A 19,857-nucleotide genomic window follows, 5' to 3' on the forward strand; every position below is an offset into this window, starting at 1 on the left:
GGGACGTTGGGAAAGGCAGCGGGCGAGGGGTGCTGGCGGCGCGAGCATCCCCTGACAAGCTGTTTGAAGCCGAGCTGATCAGAGGAGGTGACGGCCCCGCCACATCTGGGAACAGTTTCCGTGTCTTCCTTGCTTGACAGGAGGAGTTTGATTCCTTTAATATTTGATGCGTTCTGCCTTCTGCAATGTTTGGCTTCTGCATTATGGGTTTTGGCTTTTATTTTTTTATTTTTTTCTTCCCTCTAACCTGCGCTGCTGCCTGCTTGCAGCGGGCACGGCAGCTCTCCGCGGGGGTCAGGGACAGGGGCAGTGCGGTGACGTGTGACATGCCGGGAGCTCTGCCTGACCGGTGAGGTTTCTTCTGCTTCTCCCCATCCTCCTCCGGCCACCACCCTTCTGGCTGGAGCTAGGTGGCCGTGTCCTTCCCGTGTGCAGGGGGGATAAAGGGACCCCCACTGCCTGCGTGCCCGAGCACCAGGCTGCAGGTGACCCCGTGCTGTGTGTGCTCAGGGGGCTCCCAGCGGGTGCAGCCCCCTCTGGGTGCCCACCCTGGGGAAACGAGGGGCTGAGCGAGCTCTGGCTGCGCCACAAGTCCCCTGGCTCCTTGCCTTTACAGGGGAAAAACGAATGTCATGCTGTTGCACGAGGTGACAACGGGGTGACAGCGCACAAGGTGACACAGGGTGCCCTCGGTGTCCCCTGCGCAGAGCTGGCATCGGGGATGTTGCCACTCAGAGGCTGGCACTTGAAAAACCTCCTGCGTGACCGGGATGCTAATGAGGCTTTCCATCCTCCTCCCGTGCCCGGTCCCCTCCCGGTGGCACCGCGGTGTCACGCTGCGTGGAAGGGGGGCGGCAGGGGCGAGGTGACCTCCTGGGAAGCTGCTTCACATCCTCCTTCCCCGGCCCGGCCCCTGCTGCCGCAGGATGGTGCCCTTCCGACGGCTCTGTCGGAGCGTTTCCAGCAGCTGGGCGCCCCTGGGCTCGGCGCTGCAGCTGTGCCAGGCGCAGAAGTGACACCTGCAGCACGCCGTGCTCCTCCCCGGTCCAGCAGCATCCGCCGCTGCAGATGGGCAAAGCTCCCACCTGGAGAGCAAATCTGCCCGCAGCTGGGACTTGTTCTGCTCCCCCGCCAGCTGCCTTCCCTCTCCTGGCGCAGCCCTGCAGAGGGAAATGTTTGTGCGTCTCGAGACGCTGAGCTGCAGCTGTCTGGGAGAGAGGAGAGGGCAGGCAGAGTGCGTGCTGAAGTCGTTCCGGGAGGTTTAGGGAGCCTGCGTGAAGAGCAAGCATCACGTTCTCCGGCTTTTTCAGCGTAAATCGTGCATGGTTTGACGAGCCTCTGCCAGCTCCTTGCAGGCAGGACAGGGTGCCCAGGGCCGCTGTGCTTTTTGGATGGGGTTTTGGAGTAGGACTGAGCTGGGAACGTGGTCCCAAGAGGGGCTCTGCTCAGCAGCATCTTTCCCAGAGCCAAACCCGGTGATGAGGAGCGAGCGATGTGCCAGGCTGCGTGCTGGCAGGGCGAGCTTGCCTCCATACAAAGGCTTCCTCTCTTTGACATAAATTTAAGTGGGTGCCGCAATTACTGCGGGCTCTGACATCTGAAACGAGCGGAGCCACCCTTGCTGTAATTCACTGCCAGTCTGATTACAAGGCAGAGCAGGGAGAAGTCAGATTGCCAAACGAAGCAGGAGAAGGAGAGAAGTCATGCCTTGCCTCGTGGGACGGAGCCCCTGCCATGCTCAAGTGATGTTCGGGCTCGGGTCCGGCGCCTTGGGCATTGCGGGGTGGTGAGGCTCGTGCAGGATTTGGAGCTGTGGGTGCCAGCTTCAGACAGCCCAAAGCAGAGAGAGTCAAGGACGTGCACTAGCAGGCAGTTGCATGGGCAAATTACTTAAAAACTGCTTCTGGAGAAGCAGGGCTTGCGGGAAGCACGTGGGGCTGGATGGAGATGACCGTCGCGTGGCTCCAGGTCAGGCGCACGCCCCCTGCTCTGGGCGCACCAGGCGCGATGTGCCCGAGCTGTGCCCAAAGACACCCGATAACCCAAATCCAGCTATGTGAAGTCTCTGCCTGCATCTCCCATGGGATTTTCCTGGGATCAGGGCACCGATTCTGCCCCCCTGCCCCACTGGGAAGAGCGGGGGCACCGCTGAACCTTCCTTCTCGCCTGCTGCGTCCCCCCCTCGCCCCCTGCGCGCTCACCGGAGCCGTGCGGGGAGCAGCACCGAGCCCTGGGCATCCGCCGCTCCTCTTCTTCTTTTCTCTCTCTCCTCCTTTTTCTCCTCCCAAGGTGCATTTCTACATCTGTTAGACATGGCAGCGTTCCAGCTCGGTTAATTACATTCTGCTTACCTGAATTCCCCGTGTAATTCCAGCTGGAGAGCGTTGTTCTTCGCTGGCTGGCCTTAAAGAAACACGGGCGGCGGAGGGGCTTCGAGACCCCTCTGCTCCCGGGTGGGAAAGTGCATTTCGGGCTGCTTTCCTGGAGCTTTCCGCATGGGGGAAGCCGGGTGGTCGTGGCAAAAGGTTTCAGACCCAACGTGGTGCCTGTTTGCTCGCTGCTTGGCTCTGGGACGGATCCAGGTCCATCTGTCCCTGCGAGCAGCCGGCCAGGGCCACGGTGAGCGCAGCACTCCCGAGCAGCCCTGGGAGCTGCGAGCGTCGTAGGAGGTGAATGAATGCGCTTCAGAGCTCCTCTGATGGCTAAGTGGACAAGATAATGCAATACTTTTTTTTTTTCTTATTGGCCCAACAGATGAGTTATTAAAGCACGCGCCTTCAAGCAGCGCCCGTGAGCTGCACGGGTACAATAGAGGGAGGGTTTCGTTATTTGGTGGGGCGCCGCTGGATCACGGGCTGCTGAAAGGAACTCGGGGCTGATCTCGTGCACCGGTTGTCGTTCTGCACTACCAGCCGGCCGAGCGCTTTGTCCTGCATCAGCTCGGCACCTTTCCGGTGTATCGTTAGCAAGGGGGAACGGTTTCACGTGTGTCGTGTCGGATGATGAAGTTATCAACGTCCACGCTTACTTCGCTTGGGTTCTGGGCCAGCCCCGGTTCAGGCGTTGTTGGAGGCAGTGGGTATGATTTTTTTTAGCAAAAACACTCATCCACTGCCTGCCGGATGGGACAGACATGAGTCCTCATGTCCCCAGAAGAAGAGGAGCTGAGGAGGCACTGGAGGCCCTCTCTCCATCACTGCGATGGCCCCTTTGAGGCAGCCAGGCAGGCGTCAAGGCAGAGGAACGCTTCCCTGAGCCCCCACAGCAGCACCCCTCAGCCCAGGGCGAAGCCTGGAGCCTGCTCACCGCGGCCACAGGCAGGGCCGAGCTCCAGGAGCACCCCTGATGGCCTCGCAGAGAGCCCGCAAGCAGCCTCCTGCCTTCCAGGGCATCTCCTGTGCGCCCGCCTGGAGCGGTGGCGCTGAGCACATCTCCCTTCCTGCCCTAATCCCCCCCAGGACGGGCAGGGATGGCAAAGCTTCATCTGCCTACATGCACGGCTCGAAGAGCCCCTCGCTGTGCCCCTGCTGTCCTCCAGCTCGGTCAATCCCTGGGGGAGCTCAAAGCCACCGCGTGGCACCTGCCTGCTCCCCTGCAGACCCCTCTCAGCCGCCCGCAAGCACCAGGCACTGCATGCCTGCTCCAAAGCAGCAGCTCTTCCCTCCAACTCATTTTTTTTTTGCACTCCCTCTGGAAGCCGATGTAATCTCCCTCCTTATTGACACTTGCTGCGGATCTTTATTGAGAACACTGCCCAGGGGCGATGCCGACAGCTCGGGAGCTGGGCCCTGGCCTTACCGGAGCCCTGTTACTTGATGTTGGGAGTGCTGCCCGCTCTCGGGCTGGCTGGGAGCAGTGTCCTGTGCTGGGACCACGGGGTGGGACCTCAGCAGGGATCCTCAGTGATGCAAATTGCTGGATTTGAGGGATTAGGGGCTTCTGAGCTATTCCTTGCTCTGGCATCCCAGCCTATAAAGAGCAAAGGCTCAGGGAAGCTCCTGTTATCCCCCCAGCCAGCTCTCCCCAGCCTGGGGTTCAGGGCTGCTGGCGATGGGGAGGATTTGATATTCAAGGCGCGGGGTCAGGAAAGCATCATCTGGAAGGTGTCAGTCCAATCTCACCGGCCTTTGTGGCTTTATTTATCTGAAATCCCACAGAGCCATCCTTCACTGCAGCTTCTATCGAAATCCATCTGATTGCGGTGTGGGTTTTGCAAGGTGTTTTTTCCTTAAAGCCCCAGTCCCCGCGAGCTGGTGATTGCTCAGGAATCCCGGGCTGTGTTCTGCTTGTAATAAGCAAGGGGCCTCACGGGGGTGTCGGGGTGCCAGAGGGCAAAGGGGGAGAGCAGCTGAGGTACCTGGAGGGGTTGTGGGTGCGCTGAGCCCTGCGTGGCAGGGTTTGGGAGGCACCTGGGCACTGACCACGGTGCAGTTCCCCCTTTCGGGCAGCGTTGTGAGCATCATCAGGATGTAACGAGGTGGCTCGTGCTGAGGAGTGGGTGTCGTGATGGGGCTGGGACAAAGGGGCTTGGCTCAGAAGACGCTCAAACATCCTGATGGGGGATCATGCCTGGCACCGAGCTGCCCTGAATGCAGCACGAGTTGCAGAAGGGATGGAGGGACGGAGGACCCTCTGGAGGTGATGCTGAGCTTTCGTAATGAACAACCTGCGCTTCCAGGCAGGTTGTGCCGGCGGGGTTTATTTCCCGAAAGCAGCTGGCTTCTGTGCCACCAAGGTCGTTCGTGAGATGCTCGGAGCCAAGTCCCGGTTGTTGTGCAGGGTAATCGTCCAGGTGTCTGTGCTGAAAGTGGGCGTGAGCGGGGCCCAAACCTAACCCTGCAGCGGGAGCATCCTCCTCTCCCTGCCCTCCTTGTTTTAGCTCATATCTGGCAGCTCAAGAGCAGCGTGACACCTGCCCCCGAGCACCTGGGAGATCAGGACGCGGTGTGCAAGCCGGAGACTGCCCAGGATCTCACATCTCCTTCTGGTTGTTGGGTTTTAGGCAGAGACAGGGCAGCTCCTGGAGGCGTTTGCAGGCTCTCGGCAGGTGAGGAGCGCTGCAGTCCGCGTGGGATGCTGCCCGCGGCCGCGCCAAGGAAGGAGGGTCGTGGAACAGCTCGGCGAGCTGGCCGGCCCTTCGGCATATGGCAGCGTTGTGCTTGGGTGCCTCGTTTTAAAGAATTATCAAAGAAGCCGTCCATCTGGGCCCCCCTCGCCGCTGCCGTGCACGGTGGGGTGCTGAGCAGATGGTTTGCAACAAAACAGCTTCAGAGGAGGAAAGGGAAGGAGCCTTGTCCAAAGTGCCGCGTGCGGTGGCCGTGGCTGGAGCGCTGCCTCCTCCCGGCCCCTGGTGCCACCAGCAAAGAGCTCGTGCAGGGACATCTGCCCCGCGGGCTGCAGCAAGCAGGCTGTGCAGCTGCCCAGCGCCTTTTTCCTTGTGCTTGTGCACCTGTAAAGCGCCTCACATCCGCGCCGTGAGGGTTTTGCTCACAAATACAGCCCCAGGGATCCGGCCGTGCCCTGCCCGTTCCTTTGCGCAGAGCTGTGCAAAGCAGCACGCCGATGCTGCTCGGCACAGACCTGCATCCTCCTGCCTCTGGAGGCATCTTTGAGGTGAGGAAGGTCGAGGAAGACACGCTGCAGCTCCCAGGGGAAGGTCAAGGCAGCTGCTTCGCTGTCCCGAAGTCTGCTTCGGTTTCGCTGCTGGGGTCATCATTTCCTTGCTCCCTCCTTCGCTTCGCAGGCAGTTCTCTAGAAAAGAAGCTTTGGGAGAGCAAGATCCTGGGTCTGCAAAGAGCCCCAAAGCACAACACTGGGCAGGACCCTCTTCATTGTGATGGGACACCCCGACATTCACATACAGCCACATTTTTCCTGTTTTGCTAGCTGTGGCGGGTTTGCAGCGTCACGGCTTGGGCCATTTACTCGGCGCTGCGCTGAACGCGCGATCGCTTTGCAGAAGTCAGCGCTGGTCTGCTTCTGCAGAAGTCGGCTGGTCTGCTTCTTGCCTTCCCTGAGCTTTCCCTCAAAATCCTTCATCCATCCAGTGGCTGACCCCGAGCTGTGACAAGCACACAGCTCTTGCCAATACAGCGGCGACTTGGTTTGAATAATATCTGACAATTACGTGCTGAGCCCCGGCATTATGCAATATTTATGCGCACGTCTGGCCTGTAAAACAGTGATTATCTAAGAGGAGTAATTGTTTGCAATCTTACACTGGATTTCTTTTCTTCTTTGGCCTCGGAGACCCATACCAGTAATCAGTGGCACGCGTGCAGCTCTTTAGCTGTGCGCTAACGCCAGCCCGGCCATTAGCTCAGCGGGGCACCGCGGCGCGGAGCGCGGCACCGGGCTTTGTGCAGCGCTGGGGCTTCGGCGGCAGCACGGAGCTTTCTTTCCTTGCCTGGGGCTGCCTGAGAGCTGGGGATTAGGAGGCAAGGGGAGGTAAAGAGGGTCCGCTGATTCTTCCCTGCTCTCGCGAGTGAAGATGGGGCTTTGAAGCAGTGAAGAGCAAGGTCGTGGTGCCAGGAGCATCCCCGCCTCTCGCCGCCGTTCCCTCTTGGGTGCATGGTGCTGGCGGTGTGCTGGAGCGGGGCCGTGCCGCTCGCTGGCGGGGTGGTGAGCGAAAACCAGGTGGCTGCTGCTTGGCTTTGCTTTCCTTTTCTTCTCCTCCCCGCCTCCTCTTCTTCCTCCAAGTGCTGGTTGCCGTCACCCCGGGCCGGGGAGAAGTCAGAGCTGCGGAGACAAATGGGTGCTGTCAGGTTGCAGGGCTGGGCTGGGAGGAGAGGGCAGCGAGCCAGCCTGCCCTGTGCTACACGGGGGGGCTGCAGGGATGCTGCTGCCTAGTGACGCACAGCACCAGCAGGGGTTACTTGGGAGAAGTCTCTGTTTCGGGGAGAAAAGGAGCTTTTCCATGGATTTGGCTCCCTGCACCAGACAAAAGGGTTTTGCCGCTTCCACTTCAGCCCAGACTCACAACAGCGTGGTTGCAGCTCACTGGGACCAGCAAAATTGAACCCGAATTTGGCCCAGAACGAATCCTAGGATAATTCCCCAAGGGGTGCTCGTGTCTGAGATGGAGGAAGGCTCCGAGGACCAGGAACCACGTCTCGGTTTGTCTCGCAGCCTGCAGAGACAACCGATGTGCCTGGTCAGCAGCAGAGGCGGCGAGGCCAGGCTTACTGCTGCCACAGCTTGTTAACATAAACTAATACAGGCTGCCGTGTTGGAGGCAGGGAGATAGGAGGGAGAAAAATGGGAAGCGTGCGCAGGAATAAGGACCCTGATAATGAACCTGGCAATGAGAATGCAAAGCAAAACAAAACAGGAAAAAATGCTGTTGTTGGAGAGCCCGGGGGTTCTGCCTGCTCTAGCTTCTGGCTGGTTTTCATCGCTGGGTTTCTCTGTGGCTGTCCTGCCTGGAATTTGGGTTTCCAGCAATCTGGGGTCCTCTGGGAGTTGTGGGAAGAGAGAAAAGTCCCATGTGGGGCCCTGCTGCCACCAACCTTGGTTGGGTGGCGATGCCCCATCATTGCCGTGGGGCCGCGAGCAGCTCCAGCTTTACAGACCAAAGCCACCACGACCTGGGCAGGGTCCTGCACCATTTCCAGCCCGTGCAGGACCAGTTGCCTGTTGCAGAAGTAGAAAAGCCGGCGCCGAAATGGCTCCGGGCTCCAGCGGCAGAGAGCAGGGGCAGTTTGCGGGGCGCCCACCCCGGTGCCGCGGGACCCGGCTGTGCTGAAAGGCAGCGGCGGTTTTACGGAGTGCGCCTCCGTGCCTAAAGGGTCCTGGCTTATCACAGGTCCCTCAGCCGTGGCCGATTCATCTGTTTTTGTGGTGATGACGGAAGAATCCAATCTGCAGCCCGTAGCCGGAAAGTTGGGAGCCACGCAAGGCTGGCTGGGGAGGAGAGCAGCCTTTATTGATGGGCTGGGCTCGTGCAGGTTGTGTGGGAGGAATCTTGTTAATGGGCCCCTTGGGCCATTGCCTCCCGACTCTGCCATATCTCCTTATCTACCAGCCACAGCTCAGAGGGTTTCCCGTTTTATTTTTTATTTTTTTCTCCTCTCTTCTGGAATAAAAGCTGCTGCTTGCAAGGGCTCTGCAAAGCGCTGCAGGAGCGGCTGCTGCGGGGCTGAGCCTCCCCCTGTTGCTGTCCACTTTCAGAGCCCTTTGGGGAGCTGCCCCACCTCCGGCATCGCCCTGTGCAATGCCGGAGGCTGCTGGAAAAGATTTTTGGGGTTTTGTGACGTGGCTGCCCGTTTCCTGACATCACAGAGCCTTGGCTCCAAGGCGAGCAGGGCGCAGCCCCTCCTGGTGCTGGTGCAGAGGGGCGGAAGGATGAGACCTTGCAGGAACCCTGCTGTGACCTGGTGCTCGGTGCCGAAATTGTGATGGACAGCGGTGGCCACGCTCTGAGGTCTGAATTCCTCACCCCTCACCGTGCCCAGCTTTCTGCTGGGCAAGGGGCTCTGCGTCGCCAGGCACCTGCATCAGGCTCCAGCCTCCCGGCCCGGTTTTGATAATTAATTGATAGTTGGAAATGTCTGACAAACAGACAACGACCAGCAATCAAACCCGCTCACGTGGGCATTAACATTTCATGGGCCTTTCTTGTTTGTTTGCTTTTAAATCACAAAACACTGTGATACATTTTTAATTGAAAGTGCTATTGGCTGTTTCCGTCACTATTTCAATAACTTTCTTGGTAAAAAAAAAAAAAAAGGAGTTCAATACAGCAGCATAATGGGATCTTTTAGGAGGTGGCTGATAGGTTTCTGACAACCATTTTCATTCCTACAAAGGACGTTTTTGTCAGGGAGATATTTATTTAAAAACATGCTTATTTGAGGAAGCACGCGGCGCTCTCGGGATGCTCTTTGATGGCTCCGTGCGGCACCGCGGTAAGCGAGGGGCTGAGCAGAGGAGGAATTGGGGAGGGGGAGGATGGCTCAGCCACGTCCTCCCCTCGTGCTCGTGATTTCTTTGCAATCCCACGTTGCAAGCGGCCTTCAGGTGCTCTCAGAGGGAAATCCTCCCTTGGCAGCCTAAAGCCCGGACTCGTACATGACTCTCTTATCTCGAAAGCTTAACTAAGGTGGTTTTTTATTTTTTTTTTCTCTCCTCCTTTCAAGGCAGGAGATGAAAGGCGTGTTTGTGTGTCTCCGTGTGTGTATGCAAGCGCGGTAAATAGTGGGTGGGGAATATTAATACCGGGCTAAAGCCGTCCCTGGCATGAAGCACGGGGAAGACATACGTTGCGACAACTTTCCTAAGGGGGTTCTGGCCGAGGTAGATACCAGGAGTTCCCCGGAGGGAAGAAGGAGGGAACGACAGCTCTTTTCTCTCCAAGACTGATGTAATTAAAGAGTTATAATGTCCTTTAACTTCCCTGCCCTAGGCACTGTTGTGTGCTGGCGAATTTATTTATTTAATTCTTTCAGCCCCGATGAAGCTAATAGGCTTTGTGCGGGTAGGCAGGAGGCCCAAGATGCAGTTCAGCATTGCAAACGGGGGATATTATTCTCTTTCCCTCGGAGTGCGCCTCCATCCATCTTCCCTCCACGCCTGGCTCTGTGGCTGAGCGTGAGGTTAAAGCCCCCGTCCTTCCAGCTGTTGCTTAACGTGCTGAACCTTTAAGGGGAATCTTATTTTAACTTAATAGAGAAATACGTTGTACATAATCCTTGCAATAAATTCCCCTCTGATCTGAAGGAGAATCTCGTGGGGTAATCTGTCCGCCCAGCCCAGCCCAGGTACCTGCAGATTTGTGGCTGCGTGGCTTAAATAATAACACTAACAATAACGGCAGCAATAATATCCTTTGCTGCTGTCCTTGAGTGCCAAAGATGATGGAAAATGAAGTTGTAGATAGCGGGAGATGACAATGTAAGTATCCTCTACCCATCTTCCAGGTTATTAGCAGGTGTCAGTCACTGGAAGCAATCTAATCATTTCCAGACGCGTCCTCCTGCCCGTGTCTCCCAACATCAGCTGCGGTGCTGTGGCTGCAGCAAGCAAATGGTTTCTGTCGGCCTGGTTGCCGTGTCCGTGCAGACCCAGTGGGGAGATGTGTGTGGCCACATGGGGTCACTGGGTGCAGGGGTCCTGGCCTGTGACGGCGCTCCTGCTGGCACCCCAACTCGTGCACAGGACCCATTGCTCCTCTCTTTGTCATTGTGGAGTTGCACCACCGCTGTTGTTGGTGTGCCGTCCTTCATCCCTGCTTAATCTGAGCAAGGTGGTGATGATGAGAGCATAGTGTTGGGCTGAGGGAGCATTTCCCTACCCACATCCCCGTTTGCACCACCCCTGTGCGCACAGCGGGCATTTCACGACATCCTCCAGAGTAATTCTTTCTGGGAATCAGCACCTCGCTCCCTGTGCATCAGCAACCATCACACTTCTCAGGACCAGTCCTCAGCAGATCATGGGGTGGCCGTGCAGTGACAACGACTGCTCGAAGGAGGGGACATCGGGGCATGCAGCCAGGCAGAGGGATGGTGCGGGTGCTGCTGGTGCCCCCCGCGCCTTCCCCGTGGGGTCCAGCGGCTCTGCAGGACCGGGGACCTGCACAGGTTCATTGTTTTCCAAGCAGGTGGTGCTCCGCGAGCTTAAAGTGAGCACCAGATGGGCAGAGATGATGAAAGAGGCATCGGCGTGAAAGGCTTCCCTCTAGGGTGTTAAATATTACATTCACCGAGTCCGCCGAACTGTTGAAACCAATAGAACTAATTAGGGAGCCGATGCCCGGGAAGGACGCGCCTCCGCTAACGGCCGAAAGAGATGCCAGATCATACAGCCCCCTGCCTTTGCATGCCTGGCTGTCTCGTGTGAACCTGGTGGGCAGGGCACGTGGCACGGTCAGTCATTTTGGGGACGGCACCGGAAAGTGTCCCCAGGGCCCTCCCTGCGGCGTGGATGTGTCCGAGCCCGAGGGCTGGGAGGCAGAGGGGCAGCTGGCTCCGTGCAGCGGGTTTTGTTCCCTTCTCACCTGTTAAGCTGATGGAGGGGACCTCATTGCTGCTTGTGTGCCTTTGGAGAGCTGGGTGGGTCCTGTGCTCATGCACAAGGTCCGTGAGGAGCTGCTGGAGGGGAGAGGAGGAGTGGGGCTTGCTGGGGCCACACGGGGCACGTCCTGGGGTGCTAACATCCCCATCGTGTGGCTGCCACCCTGGTGGTACTGCAGCAAGAGCATACTCCTATGTTCTGGTGGCAATTCAGGGTTTAGAAGCAGAAATACCCGGTGAGCCCATCAGCACAGGCTGTGCTCCACATACACGTGGGTTTTGATGGATTTGAGGTCTTAATGCCACCTCTTGCACCCTGCTCCCCAGGAGGACCTGACCGGGGCGCACAGGCAGCGCTGCACCCCGCGGCCCCAAAGCTAGTGGAGCCTTTCTCCAGGTGTGCCTGCTGCAGATGCTCCCACCATGGCACGCAGGAGGATCGTCTCGTTGTCGTGAGCAGGAATAAATCCATTACTGCGCCCTTGTCAGCCTGGGGTCCTATTCTCTTAATGGGCTTGTTAAGAGCGTGCACGCCAACAGCTGCCCTAAACGAGGGCAGAATTAGCCAAGCCAGCCCATACCATCTGTGGCCTCAGCCAGAGCTACTTCGTGTCTTTGTGCTCTAAGTGCCCCTCTGCCTCTCCCTCCCTGGCAGTCTTTGCGATGGAAATAATAATAATAATAAAAAAAAAAGGAATTAAGACAAGTAGGCAAACATAAAAATGAGTTGTTGCGTGGCGTCTGTGCAGATTCTGATCTCAATGTCAAGAGAGCATCGTTCCAGCCTAATGGCATCTCTTCGCGAAAGCACTCTGTAGCAGTCATAAATAAACATGCTGGCTGAAAGGCACGATAACAAAAAATGGAAACTGAGGCACCCGGGCTCTTTATTGTTGTGCAAACAAAGCATCTGTGATTAGTAAGAACAGGGGAGAGGAGAGAGGAAAAATAAAAGGCAGACGATTGTATTGCTGCCTTGTCCATGTCAACAGGATCTGGCTGTGGTAGGTTGACAGGTTGTCTGGATAAATACTTTGGGGGCAGAACATGCATTTGTGATGGAACTTTCTTTTTACAGCCGAGATCAGGAGCTCCAGAGGTACTGTCAAGGACGGACGGAGCTCTATAAATCAGGACAGGCTTTTTTGTCTGTCTGAAAAGTCTTATCTCGGAGTTCGTCCAGGCAATTTTTTGAGGTCTCTCTAGCTTCCTCCCTTCTCCTTATCAGAGCGCCACAGCTTTAAATGCAGATAGATACCCTCTAATGGAAGCACAAGCCAGAGCCCTCACTCCTTGTAAGTGCCAGCTCGTAATTTAGTTGTGTGCCCTTTGGCACTGAGGCATCCGTCAGTAAGAGCAGACCCAGCGTCCCCTCCGGACACGGTGGCAGCGGGGGCTCGGCCTTGGCACGGGGACACCCAGCTCATGTCCCCCTTGCATAAGCAAGTCTGTAAAATGGGCTGGGATTATATTATTATTATTATTTATTTTTTTTCCGTGCAGTGGTGTTGGGAGGATTAGGGAACGATAAGGAAATCCTGTATGTGCGGCAGCAGGGAGGAGATGGGCAGCGTTCCTCGCTGTCAGGCGGTTCCGTGAGCGGCCATTTCTCTGAATCCTCTAGGTTTGTTCTCGCTGTGCCTCTTTTTGTATTGAAACAAAACGTGATTTGTGAGCTCGGGAGGAGCGGCCAACTCCTGGCTGGCCGGGGGCTGCAAGGATGTCACGGGACTGAAACCAGAGCTTTCCGAGCGAGCGAGGATGAACGGCGAGGCACAGCGGGCTGCTGCTGCTCCGAAGTTTCCTTGGGGCAGGTCTGCCTGGACGGACGGCCAAGCCCGAGCCCTACCCACACCTCACATCCTTCTGAAGTTCACCTGCCAGCTCCCGCGCTCCATCTCGTCGTCTCCTCTAATGAAGAGCGCGCCGCTAATGGCGACACTTCACCATTCCGGACAGCTCCCGCCGCTGCCGTGCCGCAGCTCCAGATTGTTAATTTCCCTTGCTTTCCCCCCAAATAGCATTTTGCCTTCTGGCTAAAGCAGCGTGTTGCATCAGCCCACCAGCTCCTCACCTGCGGACATGTGAAGCGGGTTTAATAGGTTTCTTCTCTTTGCCCCACTGGGCTGTGACCGGGAGGGAAGGCAGAGCCGCGTGAGCCGCTAATTGCTTTGGCCCTGCAACTCCCGAGCGATGGGAAAGATTAAAAGGGAAGGAAAACAGCTATTATATCTCTTTCTTGAAAAAACTTGCGGCATGAAAGGCTCATTAACATCATTAGTGTTTCATTAACCTCTAGCCAGACAAATAAGCTGGAGGTAATTTAACAGTAGAGGGAAAAGGAAGAAAATTAAAAATTACCCAGGTGTAGGTGACATTCTCCAGCTCACCTCCGCGGCGCAGCTGGGGAGGTGGCTGCAGCATCCCCGTGCCAGCCTGGGGCTTGGAGGGGAGCCAGGGCGCTGCCTGCTCAGCAGGGCTGGAGGTAATAATGAGCGGGGAGAGGCTTGGATTGGGACAAAACGGAATTGGTCTGAACACGGCAACGTCTGAACATCTCGGAAAGGAGGACGGCTCCGCGCAACGCGAACTTCGGGAAATAAAAAAAGAGGTGGGGGAGAGAGACAACAACACCAAAAAGGAAATCAGTGGCTGCAAAATGACTTTGTTCGAGGGGAATGCTCTCTCCCCTTGTTATTTTTTTTTGCGGGGGTTTTATCTGACTTTTATTTCTCCCCCAGTTTGTGAGGTCCACCCCCGCCCCGCTCACCGAACGCCCATATGCGTGTGTACACACAGCGATGTATTTATGTACATGCAAACACACACTGCCTGCTGCTTTGTGCCAGCTTCGCGAGCCCAATTGTAACTCAACTCCGCTCTCTGTTGCCTTTCCTTTAGCGAGACCTTAAGGGAACATTGTTAGTTCCTCCCCGAAATCTGAAGTTGGACTGAAAGCATAAAGCAGTAGTAATGCTTTTTGCCATTTGTTGTAGTGCGCTCTGGTAGCTTCCAGAATTGCCTAATTAATCTGGGTCGTCCATAAACATGGTGAAGGCAGTTTCTGCCTCTCAGAGAGGAGACCCTACGGGATGTTACCCACGGGGAGAGGTTTCTCCCCATTTGGCTGATCCCCAGTGGCAGAGAGACGGAGGGGACTTGCCCGAGGTCACCCGGAGGAGGCTGTGCTGGAGCTGAGCACTGAACGTGCTCCCGGTGGCTCTCCGCCCCGTCTCTTCCCCTTGTCCTCCTGGCCCACAGACCACATCTAGCACGACTTTGCTCCTTCCCGTGCAAAGTTGGCCTGGCTGCAGTGGTTTGGGTTTGTGCCGTTAGGGCCAGCAGGTTGTGGTGTTATGGGGGGTATCGCTGTCGCTTCGTTAGCTCTAACCCTGGCTCCCCTATTTACTCCAGCGGTGGCTCTGAGTTGCCTGATTTCCATGGCTCCGTTCTCCCTACCCATGAAATGTGGCTAATTGTTACTGCTGTGCGGATTAGCGCTTACAAGGAGCTTTAAGCATGAAATATCCACTAGTGCCAATCTGGGGGTCTTTACCCACTTTTGCCCGGTGATTACCGAGACAAGAAATCTCAGCGGGCGGCTGTTGACGTGAGCAGGGGTTGGGACCGAGCTGTTGTGTGGCACAAGGAAGGGATGGGAGAGGCCAAACAATATCACACCGCTAGCTCCGTGCACTCAAGGTAGCACCCTGAGCCCTTGAACCACTTGAAAATGTGGCAGCTTTTGGAGTTAGAGGCAGGTTTCTGTCTGGCGTGAGTCAGTCTGAAACCTCCGTGCTTCGCAGGATCCCGAAGCAGCCCGCAGGCACAAATAACCTTTACGGTGAGCTCTCCGCTGTTTATGTACACTTAGCTTCTGCTGCTTTCTGTCACGCCGTGCCTGCGCTCTCGTTCCTACGAGGATGGAGCAGTGGACAGAGCAGGCAAAGCTTCCCCATAAAAGGGTCTCCTGCGTGGACTGCAAAGGGAAAAAAGCGTCGCTAGGAAATGGGAGCTGGATGTTTCCGCGCCCTGCCCCAGGTGCAGCTCGCCCATCGATGTCTGTGCTGGTAAGGACTGCAGCAATGCCTGTGTCTTTGTAAGCCCAGCAGAGCCTGACCTGCACCCATCCTGGGGAGCGATGGCTGGAGGGGGGACGGGGAAGGTGCTTCCCTTCAGATGTAGCCTCCAACCCTGGCGAGACACCCAGCTGCAGCTCCTGGGGCTGAGTAGGCGACAGGTACAGCTGGGGACCTCACTTAGCCACGCCTGCAGGCCCAAAGCCCAATTCTCACTTTAGGTAGGACAGGCAAGTCAGAAAAAGCCCAAGAAATGCCTGTAAGCATCTCCAAATTAGCCTATATAATCCCAAACTCAGCCAAATCTTGTGGATGACCTGGTATCGAGGAATTGAGCTGAGACTTCTGCCAGTGGGCGGTGATTTTTGGTGCGTATTTGGCTGGGCGGCCTGCAGGTGAGTAGTTATTAAAAGCTTTCTGAAAACTGGGACCCTTCTCAGGTACTGCTGGGTGAACCCTTTGAACATGGTGGTGGTCAAAATTACCTGGAGAAACCTTGGTCTAGTTTTGCCATCGTGAAGCAGCACAGCCTGAAATGCTACAGAGATCATTTTGTTGCCATCTATCTGTGCTTCTATCTGTGTTTCCCTCCCATCCTTTTGACACGGGTGTATAAGCAGCCAGGATTTATCCTTCCCACCTAAATCTTTGTCAACCCATGCAAGAAACCCAGGAAATGACTTGACAAAAATACAGAGTTCACTGAAATTATTCAACCCTCCGGCACTCAGGTTTAGGTCAGTGTAAATTTGGAATAAATATTTGTTCTGGGTCTTATCTTAGCCAAGCTGATTTACCCAGCAGCAGCTGATAACCTTCTTTAAATTCATTGCAGAATCAGCTTCTTCTAAGTGCTTATTCCCCCTTCTCCCCCATGTCCGTGCCTGGGTTCCTTATCGTGGGGCGGCACACACGGGCGCCAGGTTGCTGACAAGCTCTGCTGGGTCCCTCTGCTCCGTGATTGTCGCCTTTTCCAGAACAGCTCGGTGGTGTGCAGAAATTGGGGTTGCTGTCGGAGGGCTGGGATCTGAGCCTGGAGGAAATAACGGGTCTGGGGACTTGCCCTGAGCTCCTCGGTCATTGGGGTGCATGGGAAATGTTTGTTTTAATAGGGTTTCATCAACGCATTAGGAAAAGGTTTTTTGAGTTTCCTTTAAATCCGCTTGTTTAGCTGGTTTTCGCTGTCTTTCTGCTCGCTCAACTTCCAAGCGGATTTTTTTTTTTTTCCCCTCTGAACCTAAGCGTTTCCTTTTCCAACCACAAATCCCTTACTTGAGATGGAGAGCGCTTTGAACGGGGCTATTCACCCATCTCTCTTTCCACGAGCAGACTGAAAACGAGCTGAAAACCAGGAGCTGCACCCCGGCTGTGCCACCCCTCCCCGTTTCTTGCGCCCCCCTTTGCTTTGCGCCGCGCGGGGGCACGGGGGGGCTGCGAGCATCCCTGGCTGAGCCTGGGGAAGCAGCACCATCTCGCGTCGCTCCGCGGCCGGCACAGCCGAGCACAAAATGCGCACAGCAGCGCCCGGGGGGAGGAAAAAAGGGGAAAAAGCTCTGCAGGGAAGGTCCCGGGGGTGTCCCGGGGGGCACCGAGTGGAGCAGGAGCCGGCCACGCGTCCTTGCTGTGAAAAAAGGCTTAATGATATTCTTGGCTGCAGCAGGTCGGGGGCGTGATCCTGCCCCATGCTCAGCACCGGCGTGCTGGGTGCAGGTCTGTGCCCCCCAGGAGGAGAGAGCCCACCATGGGGGGGCGTGTTGAGGTCTATAAATACCCAAAGGGACAGTGGGAGCCTTGCTGTTTTCGGTGGTGCCCAGTGCCAGGACAGGAGGCACCGGGCACAAGCTGGGACACGAGAGCTTCTGTCTGAGCATCACGAAAATCTTTTTTATTGTGCAGGACCTCCGGAGGTCCCTTACAACCACCCGTGACCCTGCCTGCCTGCTCCTCCTGGGGAACCCAGGGGACTCGGCCCCCATCACCAGCCCCTTTCCGCCTGCCCTGCTCTGCCCTCGCAGCATCTGAACCTCGCTTTCCTCCTTTTTTTTTTTTTTCCATCCTGGGTGTCAAGGGCAGGGACGCCTGCAGCCTTCTGCTGCCCACGGGGGTGCTGAATGGTTTGAAAGTGCTGCTGCTGTCCTGGGGAGGTGGGGTTGCGTCGGGCTCAGGGTGTACAGAGGTGCTGAGGTCCTTTTGCTGAATCCTTTCATACCAGCCTGATGTATTTATATATGTTTATATATACATATTTATACCTGCCTGAAATAATAACTGCAAATAATCGAATTAGGAGGCCTGTTCTAATTGAGAAATGGGTTTCAGGGGTATGTAAGACCCAGACTTGTTCACACTGAGGAACAAGGAGTTACCACACTGCCTAAGGCTCTGATAGCTGGGGGCAGTGGGAGGTTTTCTCCTCTGTAAGGCTGCTGCCCCGGAGGCCAGGACACCTGGAGCTGGTGGGTTAAAAGGGTTTCTGATGAAACCAGGGCTGGGGGCAGAAGAAGGTCCAAAGAAGCTGCTTTTGATCAGCTACCTTGAGAAGTACTTCTGGTGCTGCGAGATGCCGAGAGGGAAAGGCAGCGCGCAGCCACGCGTTGCACGCATCGTGCTGAGGGGCTGCGAAGAGCAGGACTTGCACCTGGAGGCCTGGAGGTGGCAGGTCTGAGACACAAACAGTTTTTCCTCTGCTGGCAACAGCTGAGCTCAAGCTGGCGATGGGGTGCTGCCGTCTGCAAAAGATGGGCTCGGTTCCTCCCTGGGAACAACCTCCTCTTAGGGGAAACTGAGGCACGTTGTCTGTAACAGCTACCTCCTTCGTAAGGCAGCTCTGGGCACTGCGGGTGTCAGTTCGGAAGGGTTTTTGTTAGATTTCGTGCTCCGTCTCCAGGAGCTCAGCACCCCTGGGTGCTGGAGCCGTGCCGAGGGGTTAACCGAGCACCCAGCGCGCCCCTGTGCAAGGCACGCAGAGGAGCAGGGGGCTGGGGAACCCACGCGGGTGGCAACTAACACATCATGCTGAGAGCACCCATTCATCACGAGCAGCTCTCGCTGCGGCACGGGACGCACGGACACACCTTGTTGTGTGCTGGGTGCTGCCGGGCTGCTTTGGTGCTGCGTGTGGCTGCCTGGCAGACAGCTGGGCCATGCCCTGCGCCACCTCCTGGTGCGCAAATCCTCCTCGGCATCTCCCCTGGCCAAGGGTTCTCGCAAAAGAAAAGGGTGGCGGGGTGGAAGCCTCCGGGAAGCTGCCTGCAGCATGGGGGATTTAAGACAGCGAGTTTTATTCAAGCCATACATATATATATATATATATATATATTTTTTTTTTTTTTTTTCTGAAAAACTGTGAAAAAATATCAAAGAAAACATTTGGAGAGACAAAACCCAGCCTCTCCCCAACCTGCGAATGTGTTTTGTCTCCTGTGCCTGAACTGTGATAATTGTGTTTGAAACGCACCTGCAAATAGACGGTCTTTACAGATAAAGCCCTAGAAGATGAAACTTGTGGTTTCAGCGAAAAGACTAAAATAACCTCATGTTTTCCCCTTTATTTTGGCATTCTGGCTAGTGAAGAGTCTGTTATTGGCACAATGCTACCTGGAAAATGCCAGTCTGGGAAGCATCAGCGTGAACTGGTTCCATATTTCTGGGGGCCAGACTGGGTAGATGGAGAATAAAGATAATTCCCTTTATCACCACTTTTTTCCTTCATCGTGGCATTGTTAGACAGCAAATATCTCTTTCTTGCGTCTTCTTTCGATCCCATTTTGGGAATCGTGTTGTCTAAAGGCTTAATTGGCAGCAGGGGTGTGGGAGGGGGAGCTGGAGGGAGGTGTAGCATTTGGGGTGGGATGGAGAGAGGCGCTGAATGGCTCGGGACTGCTCTGAGCTGGGACTCTTGGGACTCTTTGGAGCCAACTCCACTGATGCACCAGGGAAAGAAACTATCTGTGCAATGCAGGAACTATCCAGGCAGCGAAGTTTGCTTGCCAGAAGCCCTTCCCAGGAGCTCTCCTGTGCCTCCCAGCCCCAGAGCTGCCCTGGGGACCAGGCACGACGTCCGTGGGTCCCCGACACCCGCGATGGCATCGGGGAACTCGCAGGCTCTGCCCAACGCCCTGCGGCGACTCGCTGCCGGAGAGCCCCAGGCAGGAGCCAAATTGGGGCTGGATATTGACATTGAAAGTTGGCTTTCTGAAAGGCACAACAGCCTTTGCTTGCTGCAGAGCTAATTATTATGCAAATTCATGCTAATAAACTCTGCCTCGCATGTTGTCGAGAAGCTGCCTTTCCCGGTTAACATACCAGTAATGAGAGGTAGATTTGTAATTCAGATGCTGGTGGTAATATCCTAAATTACTCCGCGCTATAATGGACTTTATTTCTTTCTCCCTTCAGCTCCCCCCCAAGTCCAAATGTCAATGCAAATCAGTTACAACTTTGCATATTTATTGCAGATGTAGTTATTGTTGATACAGGGTGAGACCCTCAGCCAAACATCCGCCTGGTCCTGCCCCGCTGCCAGGGCTCGGGGGCACACACGGAGTGGTTTTACCTGGCCAGCACCAACCTCGGAGGGTGTTCAGCCACTCTCCATCCCTCCTGCCTTTCTGTGCCCTGGCTCTTGCACTGATTTTGGAAAGGGGAATTTTGTGGCTTGTTTTGGGGAGTTTTTGGCAGGGGGGCACTGGTGGCTGCGGGGCTGGGAAACCCCCAAAGGATGCGCTTGCGCCCTGCGGGACATCCAGACCCCGCATCTCCTGCCT

The 19,857-nt window shown here is 56.0% G+C and overlaps 1 protein-coding gene and 1 long non-coding RNA gene across 10 annotated transcripts in view; one reads left to right on the top strand and one right to left on the bottom strand.

Annotated features, from left to right (window-relative positions):
- The window catches only part of OPCML (opioid binding protein/cell adhesion molecule like), a 334,851-nt gene that overhangs the window by 163,184 nt on the left and 151,810 nt on the right, over window positions 1-19,857 (top strand). The window contains exon 1 of one of the 8 annotated variants that reach the window (XM_040534088.1): window positions 8,304-8,422. The exons of 6 other annotated variants lie outside the window; for them this stretch is intronic. The gene's annotated coding sequence lies outside the window, so the exon portion shown is untranslated. Of the gene's footprint in view, window positions 1-8,303; window positions 8,423-15,462; window positions 15,487-19,857 lie in introns of those variants that run through there. One more of the 8 variants, XM_040534091.1, reaches the window with a different exon arrangement.
- LOC121058494 lies at window positions 4,107-10,956 on the bottom strand. Of its 2 annotated transcripts, XR_005814214.1 has the most exons (3): window positions 7,509-10,948; window positions 6,219-6,738; window positions 4,107-5,751 (listed from the first exon to the last, which is right to left on the bottom strand). It is a non-coding gene; the product is annotated as an uncharacterized LOC121058494 (long non-coding RNA). The 2 variants fall into 2 exon arrangements; XR_005814213.1 differs by having other exon boundaries at window positions 4,107-6,738; window positions 7,509-10,956.

The sequence above is a fragment of the Cygnus olor genome, chromosome 22, assembly GCF_009769625.2.
Source record: "Cygnus olor isolate bCygOlo1 chromosome 22, bCygOlo1.pri.v2, whole genome shotgun sequence".
NCBI classification, from domain to species: Eukaryota; Metazoa; Chordata; class Aves; order Anseriformes; family Anatidae; genus Cygnus; species Cygnus olor.